Consider the following 9,736-nt stretch of genomic DNA (forward strand, 5'->3'; position numbering starts at 1 on the left):
ATGGATGGATGGATGGATGGATGGATGGATGGATGGATGGATGGATGGATGGATGGATGGATGGATAGGTAGATAGGTAGATAGATAGGGAGGTAGGTAGAGAGATAGGTAGGTAGATAGGGTAGATAGGTAGATGGATGGATGGATGGATGGATGGATGGATGGATGGATGAATGGATATATGGATAGATAAGTAGATACATAGATGCGTAGATAGATACAGATATACATGTATATCTCTATCTATATCTCTATATAAAAACAACAAAAAAAAGGTTAAGGAGTTCAAGAAAACCACCTAATTTCATTTGAAATCCATGCCTTTGAGCTCTTAATGTTTTCTTGTATAAAAACACTGTCTGCTGCATGAAAAATGAAGGGGAAAAAAAAAATAAGAAAAAAGGAAAGTCAAAGTGTTCCATTCTGTGAAGGTGCAGACACACAGCTCCTGGACATTGTCTGAGCGTGCCTGCTCAGTTTTAGAGCAGGATTGTGCTGAAGTCAGGGCTTTGAAAGAAGTTTTAATTTCAGTGAGGGTTACACTTCCTTTGGCTGGGAAAATAAAAGTTTTGAGCAAAACTTTATGATTACTCTACTTGTGATGCTGGGACCAAATTATAAATGCAATTTGTGTATCGGAAATCCCCTTGAAATTTCAATTAAATTTGATATATGTGTTCTCAGCATCCTTTCCTATGAGAGTTGGATTCTGGGCCAAATTCTTCCATCTTTATTCATACACAGTAAGTGGAGACTTTCTTACTGCATACTTCAGAGTTTGATCCTTTTCTTTCAGTCTATTGCAGCTTCTCATAGGAAAAAGAAAAAAGACAAAGCATATTCTAAGAGCAGTAGCTGTTTTTCCATTGCTTTCCATCTGGTACGTGATCTGCAATCATACCTCCAGGTCATTATGCTTGTAATGTTTATTGGAAAAATCAATCTTTAACTTTAAGACTTCACACAGGAAATATTAAAGTAAATTAAGGCCCTATACATCCATTTTCAAATTTCCTTTCGGCCTCACAGTACCTACTTCTTTCATGAAAAGAAATCAAGATTATATATTTTTTTTCAAGCTGTTCCACTTTTGCATAACTGACAAAATTTCCTGGAAGTACAATTTGCCCGGCTACCTTCGTTATTATCTCCAGCCCATATTAGCAGCTAAGCGGTTGTTGACATTCCCTTTCAATATTGCTACTAAAACCCCATGAAGTTCATGCAGAATTTATATACGAATGTCAACTCATTTCTGAAATATGTAATAGGAAAAGATCGGCCAATGCCTTTCTGGCCACCTACATTTCAGAAGGTATTGGCTGGTATTAAAGTAGTGTATACATATATATTTTAAGAAACCACACATTTTCTGGGCCAGATTCCAAGGGCACATAAAGCAGTTTAGTTGGTTATGACTGCACGAAGAGCTAGATGGAAAACAGAACATTCTCAGAGGGTTTGGGTGCACATGAATTTCTTTCCAAAGTTAATGTGAGTGGGGGTCATTAATTTTGCTTTTATTTTGGAGGACGAAATGTCGCTCTTCTGGATAGTCTCAGGGAGCGACATGAAGCCACATCTACCGAAGGCACAATGCTGTCAGAGCCTCCCAGTGTTGAGGTTGAACACATCCTGCTATTCACGGCGCTTCTGGGCTGAGACGGAAACACTGGGGCAAAAAAAATCCCAAAATTGCAGGGACAGTTTGGTGTCTGAGGACAGACAGCATCGTGGGAGGAGAAGAAAGCCACAGCAAGTCTCTGGCTCTTGCCTCCAACATCCACAGTAAATCTCATTATCCCAAGTTGGCCATCGATCCCATGCTGCCTTGGATGCAGTGGGGGAAAGTTGGCTCAGGAAAAGCCTTTCCTTATTACTCATGCTGTTTGTATTTACTTTGAATCCTTGCCATCAAACAATGCCTGTCCTACCTGGGCGAGCTGGTTGTGTTAAGCAGTTCACTAAGACAGACCAACGCAATGAAAGGAGAAAAGGTGTATCATAGAATCATAGAATCATTAAGGTTGGAAAAGACCTCTACGAGCATCAAGTCCATCCCCAAACCATCCCCACCATGCCCACTGACCACGTCCCTCAGTGCCACATCTCCTTGTTCCATGAACACCTTCAGGGATGCTGACTCCACCACCTCCCTGAGCAGCCTGAGCCAATGCATCACCACTCTTTCTGAGAAGAAATTTTCCCTAATATCCAACCTGATTTCTCTCACTTCATTTCTGCACTTTTTAAGAGGGGAATGAAGGTGGCTTGCAGCAGAGATGTTTGAGATGGAGCAGTCTCCAGGTGGAAGACATTAGTGAAGAGGTAGATATTTTTTTTCTTTACCATTCCTATATGTCCTCTTTAATACCATTAGACTTGACATATCCTTGAGGTTTCTCATGGAACCGACTCATCTTCTCTATTCCCAGAAAATGCTATGTTTCAATCACAGCTAAAAGTTGTTCGAGGCTGTGTCTTTAATGATGCCAAATGGAGAGATTGCATAACATCAAAATAAAATTTAAAGTAATCAGACTCTTCTCTTACACTGCAGGACGACATCCATCAGCTGTAGATGCAGCTCCTTTTCTTAACAGAGCACACAAAACACCATCATAAACAGTGGAAAACAAAACCACATGTCACCACAAAATGAGCCTGAATACCAAAACTTGCAGGGGAGAGGCCAGATGAACGATGTCTCTTGATGCCAACTAATGTGCTTGGCTGTTCCCCGAGGCCAGGGGACCACCATGACCCATGACACCCCATGGATGTGGGCTCTTATGCCCTGGGGCCATCGCAGCAGGAGTAGGAGCAGCACCAGCTCTCCTGCACACAACCTGTCTCCAGGCCACCCCAGACCACAGATGTCCTCCTGGGAAGTGCGACCACCACCACTCAGAGCTTTGCAAGGATGTGAAATTTTGCTCCCTGGGAGCTTTTTTGCACAGAGTCGGCATCAGATGTTAATTTTTAGTCATGAGATTTCTCTCTCAGACTGATTCTATCATTTATTTCCAAGCCCTTGGGCCAGCGTAGGCTGGACTTCATTTATTTTAAAATTCTCTGCCTGGGACTTATTGTTCTGTGCTGCTGGTTCACAGCCCTGTAAGTCATTACCAACTCCATCCCTTCCCCCAGATGTAGTTATTGGGTCTTTTGTCTTCTTCCACTACTTTTTTCAACACAGAAAATCAGCTCTGTAGCTGCAAAAGAGAAAAGCCCTGGAATCCCTTACTCTACCTTCAAGAAAAAATAAATGAATTTTAAAAAAGAAAAGGAAGGTGATTATGTTGCAGTGCAGCACAGCAGAAAGCTTACTAATGACCTGCCTGCAACCAAGTGGCAAAGCCTTTAAGTAGAGCTAGAATTTGTGCCATGACATAAGCCTGGTCCAGGATGTTCAGATGCAGTTCAGAATTTCCCCAGTATGCCAAGCTATTTACAGCAAGACTGTGGGTATAGGCAATTATGGAGGCAGCTGACAGCTGCAAAGAAGCCTGGTCCAAATTTTCCCAGGGCTGCAGGATGTCTGGAACAGGAATCTGCAGGTGACAAGCAGCGTGTCTTTTGTCTCATCCTTCTTCTACAGGTATGAGTCATTTGTGCACTCGGTTGCTTAAACACATTCAGGATTACAAGATTGCAGGCTGAGTGCTCCCAGGAACTGAGCCCAAATCTTGGAATGACAACTGGAAATCAGTGGTGGGGAAGAGAAAATGCTTTGTGAAAGCATCAAGCAGTGTTTTTTACAACCACAGGCTGTGTAGGGCCCAGCTGAAAGAAGAAGAGAAAAAAGACCCACTTCATATCATTTCATCACATATTAAGGTGGTTATATTAAGCTTTTGGCCATTCCACTTATTTACAGGCTAAAGAGAACATCCTGGGAGGCCAGGAAATTTTCCTTCTGGTAGGGCAATATTTGGCTGGATCTGGGACCCATTGAACCCTAATCCACCCTTGGCGTAATGTCTCAAATTCCTTTGCTGCATATAGACTGCTGCTCCATTCCAGTTTCATTACACTCCTAGCAAAGCTGCAAGGGCTCAGGGATGCTATTGCCATCAAAGGCTAGAGGGCTTTAATGCCACATCTTCCATGGAAACTTCTCATGAGCTCGCCCACTTGCTGGCATTCTTTCAGCTGCGCTCACAACTCCATACAGAGATGATGCAGGAGAGGCAGAAAAGTTTGTGCCACTTCTCAACCACGTGTCTGGAAGAGAATGGGCACTGGCAAAAAAAGAGAGATTCAATCCCAATTATCTGGAGATGGTCTCTGCAAGGACCTGGGATGCAGACAGGGAGATTGTCTTATTACCCAAAAGCTTCTGAGGAGAAAAGTAATCTACCTTTTCTATCAAAATATGAGAAAAGCATAATCCAGCTTTCTTGATTGCTTCCAGAAGAAGAGTGATGAGCCTTGGCCCTTTAACTCATGCCAAAGCCAACAGGCACTTTTGGACCTCCATTATGCAGGAGAAGACCCTTGCCAGAGTGAGTCATGCTAAATGAGGTGGGCACATAAAAGTCAGCTTGCTTGGATCCTGCACGCACCTGCAGAAGATAATCAAAGCTCCTGTGGCTACCACCACTCATCCCCAATGTGCTTTTTGCAGAGAGAAACAGAAAGAAACTGGCCAGGAGAGGAGAATGAGAAGCAGCAGTGCTCACCTCTCCAGCTGTTTGTGGATCAGGTATGGGTGCATAGAAACACAGCATCATAGAATCATTAAGATTGGAAAAGACCTCTAAGAGCAACAAGTCCAACCCCCACCCATCCCCACCATGGTCATTGACCATGTCTCTCAGTGCCACATCTCCATGTTTTTTGGACACCTCCAGGGACGGTGACTCCACCACCTCCCTGGGCAGCCTGTGCCAATGCATCACCTCTTTTTCATTCAGATTCCCATCTTTTTAATTCCAGCTGGAAAACCTTTGAAAGCTTCAGTGTCTCAGGAGATCATGCACAGGGTGGGGAAGAGCAAATATGAAAAGGGTTTTATAGCTGGTATGTGGGAGGGAAGAGAAGAAGCGGCACTGTTGTGAAATAGAAGCAATATCACATTAAAAGCAGTGTTTGAAATGAGGTGAAGATTTATGCATTTCAGGGGCTGACGCCTCAGTGGGGTGGATGGCTCTGCTTATTGATGTGGGCTGGAGAGCAAACAGGACAAAAAGTTATGGTGTATTTGCACTCCAAAGAGGAAAAACCTAACAGGCAATAACATATCTGGGTCTTGGGCTGCTCCACAGCCCTTATTTCTTCAACAAGGCCTAAATGCAAGTCCTGCAGCAAGAGGGACACAGAAATCCCAGCCCTTTTCAACTTCTGCATGTTGCAGAGATCTGCAGGGTAAATAGATCTGCAATTTCAGCCTTATAGGTGCATCCCTACCATATCCTGCTGATCTCACCCAAGTGGGAAAAGTGTGGGACCAAGGAGGTGAATGAAGGAGCCCCACAAATCCAATAACCACGGCGAGGTTTGCGTCAATACCATCAGAAACAACTGAAACAAAATCTCAGATAGCTGGAGTTTTCTGTTTTGAAATATTTGGCTGTGTAACCTTTCAAATCTTACATCTCTCACCATAAGAAAGCAAGGCAGCACCTCCTATTGACTTCAGTGTTCTTTGGCTTGGATCCGTTCCAGCCTCATGCAAGCATCCCTTGATGTTTAAGTGGACCTGGAGGGGAGCACCATTTGCTATCACTTTCCCCCTCTCTCTCTAGTTTCACACTCCAAGGGTAATATTTTCACACTAGGACCATCTGTCCCCAGTTTTCCCCACCTCCTGAGGCTGTATCTCAGCTCAGTTTGGCAGCCCTGCTTCCCTGCTGAGCACCCAGGCAGTTGTATCCCTTACATGTGACATTGAAACACAAAGCTCTGAAGAAGGGACATCTTTCTGAGGCCTTCATTACATGCATCCTCCAACTACAGCACCATCACACTGTCAGACACAAGGACTACAAGAGAGATGAATGTCATGGAAGTTTTCCTCCTGAATCAGACAGTATTTGGGCTATGGATTGGATCATTTCCATTGGAGCATCCCAAGGAAACCTGATTGCTGCCAGATTTGTCGATCCAGTAAAGTCTGTGCCATACAATGTTTCTTCTCCACCCCTCTCTGCAGGAACTCATGGCAGCCACCACTCCGGATGGTAAAAGGATCAGTTTCCTCATTTCCCTCTGGCTCACACAATCCTTAAAGCACAAGAAGGAAGCACAAACTCCCTAAAACTCCATTCCTCCACCCAGGATACCTCTCACTGTCATCTGATTTTTTCCTAAAAATAATTTCCTGGTATCTGGTGCCTTTCCAAACTCTCTTTTCCAGGAGGCAGCGGCTTTGTGAGGTTCTCAGCTTTGCTGCCTTCGAAATTTCAAAGAAGGTTTATGTAAGGAGCAGCCAGGAGCTGACAGCCAGGACCCACTGGAGTCACGAGGCAAAAAATACTGCCTTTAAACCTCATCTTCCTTTGTTTTGTGCTGTTCTCCTTGATGGAGCAGGATGGACATCTCTTCATAGAACCATAGAATCATTAAGTCTGGAAAAGATCCTTAAGATCACTATGTCCAACCATTGAGCCATCCCCACCATGCCCACTAATGTCCATCAGTGCCACATATTCATGGTTCCTGAACACTTCCAGGGATGGTGACTCCATCAGTTCCATGGACACCCTGTTACAACGCTTTACCAGCCTTACAGAGAAGAAATTTTTTTTTAATATCCCACTTGAACCAACCTTCCTTTGCACATCTTGAGGTCATTTTAATCCTATTGCTAGTAACTGCACAGAGGGGACCAACCCCCACTTCATCACAACCTCCTTTCAGGGATCTGTAGATAGCAGTGATGTCCCCCCTCACCTTGTGAACAATCCCAGTTCCCTCAGCTGCTCCCCATAAGACTTGTGCTCCAGACACCTCACAGCTTCGTTGCCCTTCTCTGAACAAGCTCTGAGGCCTCAGTGCCCAAAACTGAACATAGCACTCTAGTACTGGACACAGTATTTCCAGGTAGCTCAGCTTCTTCCATCACTCAGTGTCTTTGTTTTAGAGGAGGTCGAAGTGTTCATTTGCACTCTGATTTGCATTGGCCTGTGGCACCAAACTGAATCAAAGTCTTCCCACCACACAAGGAGCAAAGCCACTTATCCTTCCCTCAATGGAGGAACAGACTAGAAACAGTGAAATAGGAACAGATTATTTTCTTATCTGGGATCTTTCTACCATCTGGGACAACTCAAGACCAAGACTTAAAGATGCTGCAAAAATTTGGACCATGTACTACTAATAAACTCATGAGCAAGACTTTGTGACAACACACACAGAAGGACATATCTCATTGGTCTCTGTTGGAAATGGTAAGTGATATCTCAATATCACTGTTACTGAATTCACTTTATTCAGTGACACACTAAGAGACATTTAGAGCTCTGTATACACTCCCATCCAGTTGTGGTTGCCTTCAGGTCCATGAGTTGATAGGGCTGTAAGTCCCCTGGATGTTCCATCAGCAGAAGAGGAGAGGAGCCAGGACTGTGGGAACGCACTGGTATTTTTTCATGCTAGTGATTTTTCCTCTGCACATCCAAACTTCTGCCTCCATCGTTACACTGATAACAGTTAAAATGATGTGGTAGATCTGGGTGGAAGGAGCTGTAAACATCACTGGTGCAAAGAAAAAATGAATCACAGTTGTTGGAGTCTAACATGAAAGCTGCAAATTAGCTAAAAAAAAAAAAAAAGGAATACGGTCTGGCTAGCCTGAGGGCTGAAAGATATGCAGTTTGTGGAACAAAAGAAGCATTGCATGAGAATAAACTCAGTTGTGCCCACACTTGCAGAATTCGATTGAATTTTGTGCTGACTTAATTTCAGAAGGGACCAACCTGAGAAAAACTGTAGGGACGTAATGGATGGGTTGAGCACAGCACTGTCCTGGGACACAATAGGAACTTCTTGTTGGGCAAAGCTCAATTTGTTGGGGCATCCAAAATCCCAAGTCTCTCACAAAAATGTTTGGGTGGACACTGAGGAGAGAAATAGAAGCCTGGAATTTCAAAGCTGAAGACCGTTTAGAGGCAAAATTACCTCAGGGAAGGGTAAGGAAGAGGAGCCTCTCCCTATTGCCTACATGTCCTGAACACCAGCAATGCTCAGTATGCAAAGCAGGACGTCTCCCTGTCTTCCTCCCCACATTCGACTTTCTTAGTTCTCCCAATGATGCAGCTTGAAGCACAGAAGTGTTCTGTGAGGAATGTGTTTTGGGATGAAGATGAATACCTCAGAGCCTGACAGCATAAACACTCCGATCCTGTTTGGCTTCTTCCAGTGCCAACTCTCTGGATGGACACAGAAAGCTCATTCCCCACCCATGAAGTCTCTTTGGTTCCCTCTGATGAGTTGGAGCTGTTCTGACCCAAAGCAGATGGAGTCAGTTATTTACACCACGGTCTCCTAGGTGCACTCTTGACCCACTGCTTGCTGGTCTCAGTAGACATTTGCACTGGTGCCGGCTGATGGTTTCGGTATGACACAGAGAACATTAGTGGAGCAGAGCCAGGCAGAGGCCCGTAGAGAACAAGCAGGGATGCAGAGCTGGGAGAAGCTTCGTGGTCCCATGTCAAGCAGTTGTGTGTTGCATTCAGGTGGCAAGAAGGGATGTAAAACATCGTTGCTCACCCTTTGCAGCTGGGCATGGTGGTGGGCATTGTCTGAGGGGATGCCACGCTTGGTGGAACATTGCTGAGCATTGAGTTTGGTGGGGAGGTGGGATTGTGGGCAGAGGGGGAGGAGGGCAGCTCTGAGATCTGTTGTCCTGTGAGAACAATTTAGTCGACTCAGCGCATGTGATCTCTGCTTGAGGCTCTGAGGAGCAAAGCAGGAGGATAAGCTGACTCACTTCTGCTCCAGCTCCCTAGGGCAGAGCTCACTTGGCTGTGTAGGCTTAAGGGATCTGCCTTTCCCTTTGCCTTTACCCCTCATAGCTCATAACTCCCAGTCAACATTTGGGTTCCCTTGAAACATGCCACAGAATGTACAACTACCATCTCCTACATAGCCCAGAGCAAGTATTATACCCGCAAGATGGCCAAACACAGCTCACAGCTACTATCCCAACAGCTGGAAGAGAAGAGGTGAAGGAATTTCAGAGATAGCATGTGGGGAAGGGTGTTAAAGGGTGTCAAGGACTTCAGCACTTGATGCATATGATTCCTTAAGATGTGGCCAACAGAGACGTATTTGGTCCCACACCTTTATAGACCTTCTTTCTATTTTTTTTCTCCAACAAAAGAAAGCTTCAAGTTCAGAAGGAGCAAAGAAAGACTAAGTAGAAGGAGTTACATTTTCCTGGCTGCTATCAATGCTTCTTTTCCAGCTTTACCCTTTTTTCTCTTCACACTGACATACCTTCGATGTTTTATGAGCTGAACTGTATTTCATTGCACGAGGCACTGGCAGACAATCTGAGAGCCTTTTATTCTGAGGTGCTTTTCAGCTTCCAGGCTATGATCTGCATTGCCTCGAACCAGAGCCAGGCTGCAGCCGTGAGCCTGGCTGACATTTAACAGGGAAAGGGGAGTGAGGCATCAGCTCATGAAAGTGTTTGAAGGCTCAAGTGTTGCATATTAAGATATGCCAGCTCTGAACTCCACACAGCACACACACTTGGCTGAGATATTCACCTGGGTTAATTTTTGCA

Source organism: Centrocercus urophasianus, unplaced genomic scaffold (genome assembly GCF_019232065.1).
Source record: "Centrocercus urophasianus isolate 14NV4802_14NV808 unplaced genomic scaffold, USGS_Curo_1.0 seq_74, whole genome shotgun sequence".
NCBI lineage: Eukaryota > Metazoa > Chordata > Aves > Galliformes > Phasianidae > Centrocercus > Centrocercus urophasianus.